The sequence below is a fragment of the Anthonomus grandis genome, chromosome 13 (assembly GCF_022605725.1).
Source record: "Anthonomus grandis grandis chromosome 13, icAntGran1.3, whole genome shotgun sequence".
In the NCBI taxonomy this organism is placed as follows: Eukaryota; Metazoa; Arthropoda; class Insecta; order Coleoptera; family Curculionidae; genus Anthonomus; species Anthonomus grandis.
The window spans coordinates 24,226,032-24,243,255 of NC_065558.1; the positions used below are offsets into that span (position 1 = coordinate 24,226,032).

At 30.8% G+C, this 17,224-nt stretch overlaps 1 long non-coding RNA gene across 1 annotated transcript; it reads left to right on the forward strand.

Moving 5' to 3' along the window:
- Window positions 1-988: 988 nt before the first annotated feature.
- LOC126743527 (uncharacterized) lies at window positions 989-1,814 on the forward strand. Its single transcript, XR_007662916.1, has 3 exons — window positions 989-1,145; window positions 1,205-1,515; window positions 1,649-1,814. It is a non-coding gene; the product is annotated as an uncharacterized LOC126743527 (long non-coding RNA).
- The last annotated feature ends 15,410 nt before the right edge of the window (window positions 1,815-17,224 follow it).

The window sequence follows — 17,224 nt, forward strand, 5'->3', positions numbered from 1 at the left end:
TTCAAACTGGTTTTGCCATATATCTTTTCTAATATCCGTTATTTTATATTGGCCTTTATATTAAGGTTAATACAATGAAATATGCAAATGATAATCAGAAACGGAATAAGGAATACCATAAACCATTAACGGATTGAATCGGAGCTACAGAAGCCGAGATATTAATGAAACATTGGAAAAAACAAAAGAAAACTTGTTTTTTCCCACTATATCACTTTCTTTTTCTTAAAATGGCTATTGACTAATTTTAATGTAAGCCCTAAACAGATAATTTCTAGTAAAAAAAACCAAAGAAACACATTTTGTTCGAAAATCGACAGGGAAGGATTAAAAAAGGTTATAACCGATTTGACTCTAAAATGAACAGAAAACCTATTTATTTGCATTTTTCAATTCTCGAAGAAATCCGTGTTCAAGATGAACATTTTTTCAAAATATGCTCCCAATTCAATTTTTTTATTGGTTCAAGATCATTCAAAAAATAGTAAAAAAGCTTATTGACAAATTTTTTTACAATTTATGGGAGTGCCACAATAGAAAAGGAAAAGATTAGACCGTATAATAATCTGTGTATTGGGATTGGATAAAAGAATTTTCACGTCGACTGTTCTATTTTCCATTTTCATTTTGGAAGTCAATTAGGTAAATGGAAAGATCAATAGAAGCTAAAATTAAGCTAGTAAAATAAACCATTGAAATAAAATAACCGTCACTTGCTTTAACAACCCCTGCAATGAAATTTATCTACTAAACGTACCCTATGTCGCCCAAACCCTAAATTCAAAAAAAACAATTAGAACTAGGTATATGAATTTTGCTGCCAAAATATTAAATTATATAATTTATCAAACCGACCGTGAAAAAATAAATTTTAGTGCGCCCATGACATGCCAAGCTCAAACAGCAATGCTCAATGACATCTAAATTTGACAAGTCAGTTAAATTCAGATGTCAATGTCATCCCAATAAAACAATAATATAATTCACCTTGAGAAATTATTATTATTTTTTAACTAATATTTATTGGAAAACTTCAACACAAATTATTTGCTAAATAAAACTGATAAAAATCTCATAACTTCATTCAAGTTCGCATATATTTTGCCTGTGTGGCCTTTGTTTTGTGTACCTAGAATTATTACAAGGTATGATTTGTTTTCATCCTGGTCAACAATTTAACAGCTATGGGACCCATTTGTTGTAGGAGAAGCATTGCATGTTTTAACTGCTGATTAGACTACACAACCAGAAATAAATAAGCTAAATGAAGTATGTTAGGATACCCCAGAGATCATGAAATGTGTTTGATAGGGCTCAGACCATGCACTTAAGGACATCCGTCAAGAAATCATTGAGATTCTACCATATTGATGAAATTGGGAAACCAGGAAGAACTGCCCGTCTTTACTGTTGATTAGACTACACAGCCAGAAATAAATAAGCTACAGGAAGTATGTTAGGATTCCCGAGAGATCATGAAATGTGTTTGAAGGGATATGAATCAGCTTTTTTGTTGTGAGTAAAACGGAGCAATATTTTAATAAAGTTTTACTTATTACTGGATTGTTTCACCAGAAGATAATTTATATACTTTGTGTTGTCTCAATGAAATATGCATATCTAATTATATATACTTTATTTGTTTCAGATCTTGAATAGGCAAAATGGCACGAGAATCTTCCAACTGGACCCAAAGTCTCTATTTTTGGTTAGAAAATAAAACTTATTTAATGTTTATGTTCCATGACCTGTTTATTGTTTTATTAAATTTTGTCATACAGTTATTTAGTTTTAATAATTAAAGAGAAAGTTGTTGTTGTTTTTTTTTTGAAGATTCCATTCCTTAAGGCATAAACCACATTATGCTCTTCTCTGCAGTTATTACCATATGATTGTTATCCATTTCATACACATGTTTAATTTTAAAATTTCATATAATAAATAGTTTTGATAATCTACCCTCATATAAAGCAGATATTATTGGAACAGTTTTCTATGAGCTACTGTTTATATGTGGCGATCAGTTTAAATTTGTACATACACTTAATCAGAAATATTTCATAGACAGTATTTATACCTGAATGTTCTTACATACTTAACTAAAGGAGTGCTTTATTCTTTTGCTTAATCATAATATATCTTGTTTAACCAATGTTTTTAATTTATTTAGAAAGTCATTTAAGATATGTACTTAGGTCATTAATAAGTTACAATGCCTTGCAGAAAAGCAAACATATCTGGTTTCTAAATTGGTACACTGGCTGAAAGGGAGGACAAGAGAACTCCAAAGACTAACCCTTTCAGCACACTTACAAGTATCTTTTAGTTTCTCATAATGCTCTCGGTCAATTAAATATTTATTCATTTATTCAATCAATATACGGGAAACCCCATTGTACAAAAGATTTGGTTACAATATTAAATAAAGTAAAATATATAATAAAGTAAATTAACATAATAAAAGTACTTTCACGAACATAATTAGACAGTCTTCAAAACATATACACAAGAAATAAACACAATAAGAAAACAATAAATTAAAATATTTGACCCAGTTGACCAATAAATCCAGAGAGTGAGCTTGCAAATGGATCAAGTTCAGGGTGAGAGTTGAAATAGGCAAGACTAGGACAGATTGGAGAATGTAAAGAATAGTTGGAGTGACAGATTGGTAAAGCAAACAGTTCATGTCTCCTTAGGGTGCATGCAGGGACCTTTAAATTAAAGCTGTTGATGAGAGCAGGGCAATCAATAAGCCCATGAATAACCTTATACATAAAGCTGAGGTCACTTTGAATCCTTCTAGATTCCAACAATTGAAGTCCCAATATTGCCTCCATGTCAAGTAGGTTATCCTGCATATTCAACTTGTAGGAACAGTACTGGGTAAACCTCTTTTGGACTCTTTCAGGTTGCATTTTGTGACAATTATAAAAAGGAGACCAAATGATCGAGGCATACTCTAAATGACTTCTAACCAATGAACAATAAAGTATCTTCAAAGTAGATATAGACATGTCACGACAAGTTCCTAAAACAAAACCTAACATCTGAGAGGCCTTCCCCTCCACAAGATCACAGTGTTCCCCAAATTTGAGCTGAGTATCAAAGACTACTCCTAAATCCTTTATTGAGTCAACAGAACTAAGTACTATGTCATCAATAGTGTATATATTAATCATTTTATTTTTAAGTCTAGAGAATCCAATTGAGTAGCACTTATTTACATTTAAAGAGAGATCATTCATATAAGCCCACTTTATAAAAAAATATGTTAAATCATTTATAATATTTTCACTAGATTAGCTATTTTACAGTTTTATTTTCCAGTAGAAGAAGAACATGAATACTCACACAATTCTCTTAAATATTCCAAGTTAAAGGAAAAAACATTCAATATTATTTAAATCTTTTTTTTTTTTGTAAGTAGAAGTCCATTGTTGAAGTGGAGTGGCTATAATATAGTGGGTTGGGAAGACTTTTCTCGACAAATGAAAATGCCAATCTTTTGTCAAGAGGTATGCATTTTGATGAGTTGATGTTTGTTGCATCATCATCAGACTCTAACACTACATAGCTGTAATGTTTACATGAAAAACCAGGAAGTTTTTCTGCCCTTCCCAACCCGCTATATTTTAGGTAGGTAAAATAAATGGTGGCCACAGTTAAATAATTAAGTAAAATCATCTTTATTTCAGAAACACTTATGTTACACTTACACATCACTTTATCTGATAGAAAAGAGAGATTTAACAAAAATAGCTGTTCTTTCACCTAATTTAAATATAAACACAATTTATTCATGCCATATACACAAAGGAGCTCACATATGTCACAGAGAAAATCTTTACACTTCTTAATATTATTAATAATCAAAGGATTTAAAGCCTAAAAGTTTTATATTATAATTACATATATGAGAAATCATCGTTTAGAAATTCTTGTATTGAGAAAAAACATTTTTTCAATAAATATTGTTTTATAGTAAATTTAAATTGCAGTAAAAAACTTGGCAGTTTAATGGTAGCAGGGAGAGCATTATAGAGTTTGGGACCATAGAAAGAAACCCCACACATACCCTTGTGTATCCTATAAAGATCTGTATATATATATGTTCTCTATTTCTCGTAAAATGATCACGTACATTTTTGTTTGTGGAGTAATCGCTAATATGTTATTTAATATGTACCAAACTGTGTAATATATAAATACTTCTCTGTAAGGAAACTATCTTTGGTACTGAAGTAATAAAGAATATTAAACAACAATAAAGAACAGATAAAAAAAGTCTCCAGTTTTAGATTGGTTTTTTCTGCTTCTTTTCACCACCATCTTCCACCTTATCATGAATTCAATACTTGAAACATCTTGCTGCTAGAATCTGCATTCCTCCCATTGGATAGTGCCACAACTGGATGCTATCAACTGCTTCGGTTATCCTCTTAGATTTTTAAAGCCTGCCATCTCGCTGACCTGAGCATTCAGACTAAGTGGCCTGCTGCCAGTCAGAAGCAAAAACATTAAGATACCCTTGTATGGACGCTCATTGTTAGATCATACAGATATCTATTTGTTATTCATATTTTACTAGGGACACATAAATGTAGTTGAATTTTCTTTCTTTTAAGGTTACACACACCTCTTGCTTGAAAAGCTGACAACTTATAATATATGCAAGGTGTAATATAACATTTACAGCGTCTAGTTAAGCGGAAATTTGCCAATCTTCAACATTTTGGACCTTATTCCAACTTATAAGTGCAATATTTTTTCCTTTTAGGTATTATTATTTATTTACATAGTACATGACACTCGTGACAGAGGTTAGGTTGTCATTGCATTAAAGGTCACATTACATTAAGGCTTACCTTTAACGCTTGCGTTTTCTTTACAACTTATTCAAATAACAACAATGATCCACAGTTAGATTTTGTGGTAAAATAAATAAATAGTCCACATTAAACTTCCACTCCCGCACCCAAAATGCCATGTATGAGTCCTTTTGTCACATGAAAACACTGTCACAAGAATTATCACAGCTAAAAGAACTTGATTTGATAGAAGATATGCACATAATCGGATTCTACAGAGTCTCTTGAATAATTTCACACCAATTTCAGGAAATTCTGAGCTAATTTAAGCATTTTATCAATAAAAATAAGAAGCAAGTCCGAGCCGATACATCCACGTTGACGTTGACTGCTCACGTTGACGTCATGTCATGTTGTCAAAACCGCCGTAAAACTCGGCATTAAAATCGCGGGTAGACGTCAAAATCGACCATTTTCAGACGATGATTTCGGGTATAAAAAAAGGTTTTTACCTTATGATTTGTACATGGAAAAATAGTATAAAGCCTTAGGAACAGTTTAACATCAATTCTGGACCGATTCCAATCGATTTTAGTAGTTAAATTTCGATTATAAAAAGGGTCTTATTTTAAGTGGAAACGGGCGAAAATCGCCGGTTTCGCTGCCATGGAGACGCGCACTTGTTGGGTGCTAGACCATATTAGTTATTATACCCTGTGAGCTCCGCCCGGGGGGGTACCAATGTTCAGCTGACCGATTTTTTGGGACCTTTCATGGAAAATTCCATTTTCTTGGAAAATGGTGATATTTGAAACAAAATGGTATTTAGTGGATTATAACCAGATAAATTCCGCGTGTCTGAGGACAAAAATGGTCTTCGTAGGTGGCATAGCCATTGCGGTATAAGGCGTCAAAGTCAAAAAATAGTGTAGAGCAAAAACTACTCTACGTAGATGATTGTAGAGTATGTCAAAAAATTGCTTTTAAAAGGTTCTTTAAATGCTCCAATTGAATGAAACCTCTAAGTGCCTCCACTAAAAAGTTATTAATATTTGAAAAAAAAAAGTGTGAAAAAGGGTATTTTCAACTGAGGGCTTCTCACCCTGTATAAACGATAGCCTTAAACTTAATACACCGTTTTATTTGGAAAGAACGCAGGTTCAATTAATCCAAATAAATTTTTTTTAAATTTTGCACCATAAAAATTTCACAGAGAAAAAACTAAAAAAAGTCAATTTTTTAAGGTTTTTTTGGTTTTTCTCCTAAACAAAATTTTTTTTAAAAAAAAGTCCTAAATAAAAATTGTAGCTCTCGATAAGGCGCACACATCTTCTGTGAGTCACTGTTTCCGGAAAGATACCGTTAAACCGTCAGAGGGGCTAGAATATCACAAATGTTTGAAACTTTGAGCGTTAAAAAAAAATACTTCCCGTGTGCTGAGAATTACCAAAAAGTATACAGTCCATCTAGAGATGAGGTCTAATCGACCCGTTAAATTTCATAAAATTCAAACAACCGTTGCGACCTGTATCGAAGCACGCGGAAAAAATCGAACAAAAAAAATTTTTTGAGTTCTAAAGCTTCCCCCTCCCAACTAAAAAAACAAATGAAAAATTATAGTTGATAGAGTTGTAGCCTCATATATCTAGATTACGAAAAGGTAAAAATCACTTCTCTACCCTAATTAGAAAAAAAGTTATAGGCACTTTTGTCCGCCGAGTCCCGAGGTTGTGCGAAAACTCCAAAAAAAAAGCGTCCCACCATAAGAGCTACGCTCTTATAACAAGTACGAGCTTCGCTCGTACTTTGATCAGTTGGGACCAGTAGAAAAGCTTTTGGTCAGAGGAAACTAATTAAAAAGATTGTTTAACAGGTGCTGCCCCAGCAACGCTGTGAGTCATACAAGGTCTTGTTTTTACGGTTTTTGGGGTATCATGCTTCTAAGAATCATGATGTGATAAGAGCTCCGCTCTACTCTTTTCATTCGGCCGTCTTCCTTCAAAGATTGCCGATCCAAGTGACAAGCAACTCGTTAAACAGCTGCCCTGAAGATTTTGGATGAGCCATCTGTGTAGATCCTCGAGCAATGAGTTTTGTATTCTCACTATTCACCTTTCCCCTGAATTATTCCCTTGAAAACCAACCGATGTATTTCATACTAATCTCCTCTTATTCTATGTCCAATGCCTTATACATTTCAAAGGCTTTAATGCATTTTTCAAGCAAAGAATTGAGAGTCAAATGCAGTCATACACGAGGATGAAGGTTGGTGAAGACTTAGGTCTAGGTCACGCCTGATAAAGGTGTTTTTTTTATGGCGATGAAAATAAGTATGCTGAAATGAATAATATGACTCTAGCACACACTTATGCATAATATATCAACCCTTTGTAAAAATTCAATAATTTTACCTAAATAAAACATAAATTTTTAGCAAATCATGTTTCATAAAAGCCTGCATTGGAATATGCCAAACTGGTTTTGTCATATGTCTTTTCTAATATCCTTTATTTTATATTGGCCTTTATATTAAGGCCAATATAATGAAATAAGCAGAAGATTATCAGAAACGGAATAAGGAATGCAATAAACCATTAACGGATTTAATCGGAGCTACAGAAGCCGAGATATTAATGAAACAGTGGAAAACACAAAAGAAAACTGGTTTTTTCCCACCGTACCATTTTTTTTTTCCTAAAAAATTATTATTGGCAAATTTTAAAGTAAGTCCTAAACTAACAATTTCCAGTAAAAAAACCCAAGAAAAAAAAAATTTTTTTTTGATCGAAAATCGAAAGGGGTATAGCCATGAAAAATTGCGAAAAAATGGTTTTTATTTTTTTCTAAATTAACTGGAACTCTGGCAACTTTTTGTTTCAAATAAAAGTTTTCAGGAATATTACGAGGTATTCGCATGTCAAAATGAATCGGATCTAGCTATTATAGAATCGGAGAAAATTGGAAAAAACTATTAAACATATATATTGAATTATCAAGAGCCCTATGGAAAAATTTCAATTTTTTATTTTTTAATCCTGTACTACTTCAAAATACCTTTAAAAAATGTTATTACCAATTTAACTCTAAAATGAACAGAAAACCTACTTCTTGGCATTTTTCGATTTTCGAACAAAACCCGGGGTCAAAACGAACATTTTTTCAAAATATGCTCCGAATTCAAAATTTCTCTCTTCTGGTTAAAGACCATTTAAAAACTAGTAAAAAAGCTTTATGATAAAATTTTTCACGATTTATACGAGTGCCACAATATAAAGGAAAAGATCAGGTCGCATAAAAATTCATGTATGGGGATAAGACAAACGGGTTTTTTCGTGGATTTTTTTGATTTTTTAGTTTTATTTTTGAGAGCCAATAGTAATAAAATATCAAAAGAATTGACAGGAGGAGAATAACGAATAAAAGAAATCATAAACGAATTGAATCGAAGCTATAGAAGCCAAAATATAAGTAAAAATGTGGGAAAAACAAAAGAAAACTGGTTTTTCCCACCGTACCATTTTTTTTCCTAAAATGATTATTGGCAAATTTTAAAGTAAGCCCTAAACTAACAATATATAGTAAAAAAACCCAATAAAAAAAATAATTTTTTTTCGGTCGAAAATCGAAAGGGGTATAGCCATGAAAAATTGCGAAAAAATGGTTTTTATTTTTTTCTAAATTAACTGGAACTCTGGCAACTTTTTGTTTCAAATAAAAGTTCTCAGGAATATTACGAGGTATTCGCATGTTAAAATGAATCGGATCTAGCTATTATAGAATCGGAGAAAATTGAAAAAAAGTGTAAAACATAAATATTGAATTATCAAGAGTCCTATGGAAAAATTTCAATTTTTTATATTTCTATCATATACAGCTTTAGAGTAGCTTTAAAAAAGATTATTACCGATTTAACTCTAAAATAAACGAAAAACCTATTTCTTTGAATTTTTCGATTTTGAAGCAAAATCGGGCACCAAAATGAGCATTTTTCAAAATATGCTCCGAATTCAAAAATTTTTTTTTCTGGTTAGAGACCATTCAAAAGCTAGTAAAAAAGCTTTATGACAAAATTTTGTACGATGTATGCGAGTGCCAGAATATAAAGAGAAATATTAGCTCCCATAAGAATTCATGTTTGGGGATAAGAAAACTGGGTTTTTTCGTAGATTTTTTTGATTTTTCAGTTTTATGCTTGAGAGCCAATAGTAATAAGATATAAAAAAGTGACAAGAGGAGAATAAGGAATAAAAGAAACCATAAACGAATTGAATCGAAGCTATAGGAGTTGAGATATAAGTAAAAATGTGGGAAAACCAAAAGAAAACTCGTTTTTTCCCACTATATCACTTTTTTTTCTTAAAATGGCTAGTGAAACCAAAGAAAAACATTTTGTTCGAAAATCGACAGGGACATCGACATTAAAAAAGTTTATGACCGATTTGACTCTAAAGCGAAATGAAAACCTATTTATTTTTCATTTGTCAATTCTCGAATAAAATCCGTATTCAAAATGAATTTTTTTTCAAAATATGCTCCCTATTCAATTTTTTTATTGGTTCAAGATCATTCAAAAATAGTAAAAACGCTTATTGACAAAGTTTTCTACAATTTATGGCAGTGTCACAATAGCAAAGGAACAGATTAGATCGTATAATAGTCTGTGTATTGGGATTGGATAAAAGAATGTTCACGTCGACTGTTCAATTTTCCATTTTTAGTTTGAAAGGCAATTATATTAAAAGATGAAAATAATTGAACAGAAAAGAATAAGAAGCCATCAAGGAACTGAATAGAAGCTATAAAATCCGAGATATCAAAAAAAGTAAAAAAAAAAACAAATGGAAGCACGTTTTTCACACAGCAACTGTTTTCACATTCTACTTAACAGCCCCTACTTGAAAGAATCCCATAAACTAAAATTATTACTACTACTAATTATTACTCTTATTTTCTTTACAAATAATTTTAAGCCATAACCTTAAGCCTTAATAACCCTGTTTCTCACGATTACAACTACGAGTATCATAAATAAATAAAAAATAATATTATAATCATTATTTTTCCTATATACATATAAATCTAAGTACTTCAAATAACAACTCTCAATCAAATGAATAAAATAAGAAAAAAAACTTATAGTCACGTGACACTTTTTTTTTTCTATTGGCCCTGTACCGAGCACATTACCCACGAGTTTCAAGCAGAACAACGGTAATTATGATAAATAATGGCTCATATCACATCTACCTATGTCTCAAACAAATTTGAAAAACTCATTGTGTCACTTAATAATCTAAAAACTTATATCTAACACTCTAACCTATACATATATTATAGATATATGTATCTATTAATTATTTTAATGCGTGTATTAAATGCCTATTTATTTTATTAATTTTAATAAGTTTACTACTAAATAGGAAAGTATAGGCAAGTATAGGACATCTTTTGGAAATTTTTGGACAGAGTCACACGCTTTTCGTATCGGAAAGGAAAAGTTCCGATAGTCACGTGACCTTAAAATTCAATATTGCAAAAATTTGCTTAAAATTGATAATTGTATCCTATATAAACCCCAGATACCAAACATCAATCAAATCGGACCCATAGGAAAAACCTTTTGATAGTCACGTGACCCTCAAACTCAATATTTTAAAAATTAGATACAAACCAATAATTGTTTCATAAATAAACCCCAAATACCAAATTTCAATCCAATCGAACTCATAGGAAAAACCTTTTGATAGTCACGTGACCCTCAAACTCAATATTTTAAAAGTTTGATTCAAACCAATAATTATTTCATAAATAAACCCCAAATACCAAATTTCAATCCAATCGAACTCATAGGAAAAACCTTTTGATAGTCACGTGACCCTCAAACTCAATATTTTAAAAATTTGATACGAACCAATAATTGTTTCATAAATAAACCCCAAATACCAAATATCAATCCAATCGGACCCATGGGAAAAAAGTTTTGGTAGTCACGTGACCCTAAAACTCAATATTTTAAAAATTTGTTAATAATCAATAATTATTTCCTAAATAAACCCCAAATACCAAATTTCAATCCAATCGAACTCATAGGAAAAACCTTTTGATTGTCACGTGACCCTAAAACTCAATATTTTAAAAATTTGTTAATAATCAATAATTATTTCCTAAATAAACCCCAAATACCAAATTTCAATCCAATCGAACTCATAGGAAAAACCTTTTGATAGTCACGTGACCCTCAAACTCAATATTTTAAAAATTTGATACGAACCAATAATTGTTTCATAAATAAACCCCAAATACCAAATATCAATCCAATCGGACCCATGGGAAAAAAGTTTTGGTAGTCACGTGACCCTAAAACTCAATATTTTAAAAATTTGTTAATAATCAATAATTATTTCCTAAATAAACCCCAAATACCAAATTTCAATCCAATCGAACTCATAGGAAAAACCTTTTGATTGTCACGTGACCCTAAAACTCAATATTTTAAAAATTTGTTAATAATCAATAATTATTTCCTAAATAAACCCCAAATACCAAATTTCAATCCAATCGGACCCATAGCAAAAACCTTTTGATTGTCACGTGACCCTAAAACTCAATATTTTAAAAATTTGTTAATAATCAATAATTATTTCCTAAATAAACCCCAAATACCAAATTTGAATCAAATCGGACCCATAGGAAAAAAGTTTTGGTAGTCACGTGACCCTAAAACTCAATATTTCAAAAATTTGTAAAAAATTAATAATCATACCCTAAACCAAACCCAAATACCAAATTTCATTCAAATCGGGCAAATACAAAAAAAGTTAAAAAAAAAAAAAAATTACCATATAAAATAATAATACCCATTAAATCCCGATTAGATTTTTTTTTTATCATTAGGACCCACTGTGTTGTAATTTTTGTCTAGCAAAATGCCTTGTATAGCCACTGTGTCGCATGAATATTATATTATATTACATGGAAAATGCTAAAACGTCAAACGTTGCCGAATTATCACGGCTAAAAGAACCCGATTTGGTAAAAGATATGCACATATTCGGGTTCTCCAGAGTCTCTGGAATAATTTCGTACCAATTTCAGGAAGTTCTGAGCTATTTTAAGCATTTTATCAATGAAATTAGGAATGCTGTCAAAACGTAAAAGTCAGCCGTAAAAGTCGGCATTAAAATCGCGCGTAGACGTCAAAATCGACCATTTTCAGACGATGATTTCGGGTATAAAAAAAGGTTTTTACCTTATGATTTGTACATGGAAAAATAGTATAAAGCCTTAGGAACAGTTTAACATCAATTCTGGACCGATACCAGTCGGTTTTAGTAGTTAAATTTCGATTATAAAAAGGGTCTTTTTTCGGCGAAAATCGCCGTGTTCGTTGCCATGCGCACGCCGGCGAAAACGCCGGTCATAGGTGACTCGAATGTACCTCTTGTGTGGGTAGATTTTTAACGATTTTTCGTACTTGGGACTTTTTTGAAAAAAAATTACTTTTAGGGTACTTGTAAAAATAGCGAAAAAATGAAATTTTAGTATGTTATAGTAAAATGAATGGCGCATCTGCTCGATTAGTTTTGGTTCTTCTATCACATACCAGGTGCGCACAATTAATTTCCAAAGTCAAAAAATGTTAAAAAATTCATAACTCAAAAACGGTTTTACTTAGGAGTACGGTTGAAATTGGAAAAGATTCTGCTTATCACACGCTACAAACCGCCCATAAGCCATTTGGCTCTAAGTGGCGCCACTAAAAAGTTATTAAGGCGGGAAAAAAAAAAGTGTGAAAAAGGGTATTTTCAACTGAGCGCTGCTCACCCTGTATAAATGATAGCGTTAAACTTAATACACCGTTTTATTCGGAAGGGATGCAGGTTTAATTAATCCAAATGAATTTTTTTTAAATTTTGCACCATAAAAATTTCACAGAGAAAAAACTAAAAAAAATTAATTTTTTTGGGTTTTTTTGATTTTTTTCCCAAAAAAAAAGATTTTTTCAAAAAAAGCCCTTAATAAAAGTTGTAGTTCTCGTTGAGGCGCATACATTTTCTGTGAGTCACTATTTCCGGAAAGATACCGTTAAACCGTCAGAGGGGCTGGAATATCACACATGTCTGAAACTTTGAGCGTTAAAAAAAAATACTTCCCGTGTGCTGAGAATAACCAAAAACTATACAGATAAGTAGCCCATGAACTGTAATCGATCTGTTAAATTTCATAACATTCAAAGAACCGCTGCGACCTGTATCGAATTCCCATTGAAAAAATTGGACAAAAAAAATTTTTTGACTTTGAAGGCGTCTTAGTTCTAAACAAAAAAACAAATGAAAATTTGTAAATAATCAGATTAAAGCCTCATATTTTTAGATTATAAAAAGGTAAAAATCATTTCTCCACCCTAATTAGAAAAAAAGTTATAAGCACTTTTATCCGTCGAGTCCCGAGGTCGTGCGAAAACTCCCAAAAAGAAGCGGCCCTCTATAAGAGCTACGCTCTTATAACAAGTATAGTCGCTTCGCTCCTATACTTTTGGTCCGTGGGGACCAGTTTGGAACCTATAGGTCTTGTCTGTGAAGAGCCATAAAGAAATTCTTTAAAAAAATCAAAAATGATCATGTGTACTCAAGTCTGGTCAGTTGGGGGGGGGCCAACGTTTATATGCCAAAGAAAGAGAGGACCAGTTGTTGGGGTATCATGCTTCAAAGAACCATAATGTGTTATATAGTCGCGTTGTATGTCAATATAATGTGTTATATGTCAAATATAATAAACAATAAGTAAGTTACTTAGTAAAAAAAGTTTTGCAGAAATAACCATATTTTTTACTTGAATAAAAGTGTCAATATTGCAGAGTGACCGAATTTATGGATATATATAAAGAGACATGCGCATAATTAAAAAAATAAACAATATATGTTTAGACCAAAAAAGTTATAAGAAATGAAAATGTTCAGAAAACTAGCTTTTATATTTCAAGAATTAAATCTTAGGTCTGACTGATAGAATAAATAACGATACTTTTATTATAATAGTTGAATAATTTTTTGCAACTTTCTTAAAATTATTTTTTAATTTAGTTCTAAAAAGTTGTCTTACCAAAAAACATTTTTTGAGTAAAAACTTACTTAATTGTCCTCGGATTTCAGTCAAAGTTTTCGGCTAGTGACAGGTGTTTTAACCGGTCACTGGCACTTAAGAAGCCATCTCCATACTATCGGTATTGCGGACAACCTGGAATGACGATGGTGCTGTGAGGAGGATGAAACCGTTGACCATGTAGTCGGGGAGTGCCCAGCACTCACGCGCGCCAGGTTCAAATACTTGGGTAACACTTTCAGTGTACCGAGCGACTTTAAGTCCTTCAAACCTTATCGGTTTCTCTAAGGCCGTTGGGCTCTGGTAACCCCCGGTGGGGCATGACGGGTCCCTCAGGAGACCTATATGCACAACTGCCTTGGCAGCCCACTGTTTCGTCAATTCATTCCAGTCAAAGTTTTGCAGCTTTGGATTATACCATAAAACTTCTTGTTTTTTTTTTATAGACCTAGAATGAAAAAATGTAATAAAATATTAAAAACACGAAAAGTCCTCACCAATAATTAAATTTTAAGCCATCCAACTTCTTGCGATAAAAGGATGTATCCACTTGTCATTGTCAAGTCCGTTGAATGCGTTTTCTTCAAATTAAAGGCTGCTGATTGATCACGATTAAAATAGAATTTGGAATACAAATGGATCACTAGAAAAAGAAACCATATTATTAGCATCTTATGAGCAACATATTGTTTCGTCCTCATTATGAACTCATCAGTATTGCATATCCAAGAAATTATTCATTTCTCGAAAGCAATAGACAATTGTTGCTGCGGGGCCAACTAGTCAACAGTTGCCAAAATATATTTTTATTTGTTGAAATAAAAATATATTTTAATTCTTTTTTTAGAGAGATATTAAAAATAACAAAAGTATTCCTTTATCAATAGTTACGATTAAGTCTTGACTGTTTTGCATGTCTTGACTAATAATACTCAATTTGTTAATACTCTAGTGCCAAATATTTTCTAGTTTATCTCAATATTGTAAAATTGGTCAACTGGAAAAAAGTGCTACATAAATATGCACGTAATTGTATAAACAATAAAACCGGCAACTTCCAGTAATTTTTGTACTGTTTTGAGGCTTTTAGTACCTTTTATTTTAGCGTTTTTTTAGCTATTTAGGTAGGTACTCATTCATGTATTAGCCTTTGTACTATACTTGAATTCTGCCAATTATTATTGAAACTGTCTTGTAATTTGTTGACCATTATATGTATAATATTATTGTTTTTTTTTTGTTTATTGCTCAAGTATTAACATTATGAGAATATTTTTTAAAATCTGTTTTTTAGTATTTGTTCTATTTTTTTTGCCCCTTAGATAATACAATATAATATAAGAATAACAACATTTTAAATTAAACAGACTGCAAAATTATAAGATAATTATGCTCATATATTAGGCATGAATATCCTTAATAACATTGACCAACCGGCCAAAAATAAAATTAGTATTTAATGTACCTGATTGGATTATTGTTTTAGCGCAACATAACTTGAACATTGCTTAGCAGCTTATAGTGTGTTTGGGCTTTTTGTACTTTAGCATTTTTAGCTGTTTTAGTACTTTTGTTTAAGCCTTTTATTTACCAAAGTTGCTATTAATGTCAAGTGGTACTGTAGCTAAAACTGTAAGACAATCATAGTTTATCATTATGAAAGAAAAGTATGATAACTTCAATTATGATGTGAAAACTATTTGTTGGTCATATATTATTTAAACGTAAATGTTATTACTATTTTAGAAACTAAAATAAGATTGAAAATCCCTATACTAATACTTTATACATTTATAAGATAATAAAAATGAGTTAAGACGTAATAAAATAGTAAAAAAAAAGAAATATTTTTCTACAATTTCTTGCCCTTCAAATAATGTAATTTGTTGTTTTCTTTAACATTTCAGATTAAATATATTGCAAAATTATAAAATCATTAAACTTGTCTATTCATATTAGACATTAAAATCTTTAATGACATTGACCAACCAGACAAAAACTAAAATTAGTATTTAATGCACCTGATTGGATTATTATTTTAGCACAACATAACTTGGACATTTGTTAGCAGCTTATAGTGTGTTCGGGCTTTTGGTACTTTAGCATATTTAGCTGTTTTAGTACTTTTGTTTAAGCCTTTTTTTTACTAAAGTTGCTATTAATGTCAAGTGGTACTGTAGCTAAAGCTATAAGACAATCATAGTTTATAATTATCAAAGCAAATTATGATCACTTCAATTAATTATGATGTTGAAAGTACTTGTTGGTCATATGTCAATTTAAATCTAAATTTTATTACCATTTTATAAACTTAAATAGGATTGAAAATGCCAATACTAATTTAACTGAACACATTTAAAAGATTAATAAAAATTACTTAAAATGTGATAAAACAGTAAAACAGAAATATTTGCCTACAATTTTTTCTTGCCCTTTAAAAAATATATTTTACTATGTTTTCTTTAACATTTCAAATTAAACATATTACAAAATTATAAGAACATTATACTTGTCTATTTATATTAGACATTAAAATCTTTAATGACATTGACCAACCAGACAAAAATAAAATTAGTATTTAATGTACCTGATTGGATTATTATTTTAGCACAACATAACTTGGACATTTGTTAGCAGCTTATAGTGTGTTCGGGCTTTTTGGTACTTTAGCATTTTTAGCTGTTTTAGTACTTTTGTTTAAGCCTTTTATTTACCAAAGTTGCTATTAATGTCAAGTGGTACTGTAGCTAAAACTGTAAGACAATCATAGTTTATCATTATGAAAGAAAAGTATGATAACTTCAATTATGATGTGAAAACTATTTGTTGGTCATATATTATTTAAACGTAATGATTATTACCTTTTTACAAATTTAAATAGGATTTAAAATGCCAAACTGATACTTTATTCATTTATAAGATAATAATAATAAATTAAGTAAGTGTAAGTCAGGTCAATGCTCAACTTGTAATTAATTTCTAAATAGGCCTATTTTTCGGGCTCAAAAATTGACTAGGCTTAAAAAACTTTATCTTTTGGTTAACTATTCTGAAATTAAATTATGTTTATTTACGTTACCATTAATAAATAAATAAATTCTTAGTTATTATTATATTATTTTTATGCAGTTATTTTGGTAATTGCTCAACCAAAACAGTATAAAAATAAATTAGTATTTAATGTACCTGATTGGATTATTGTTTTAGCACAACATAACTTGGACATTTTTTAGCAGCTTAGTGTTTTTGGGCTTTTGGTACTTTAGCATTTTTAGCTGTTTTAGTACTTTTGTTTAAGCCTTTTTGTTAAC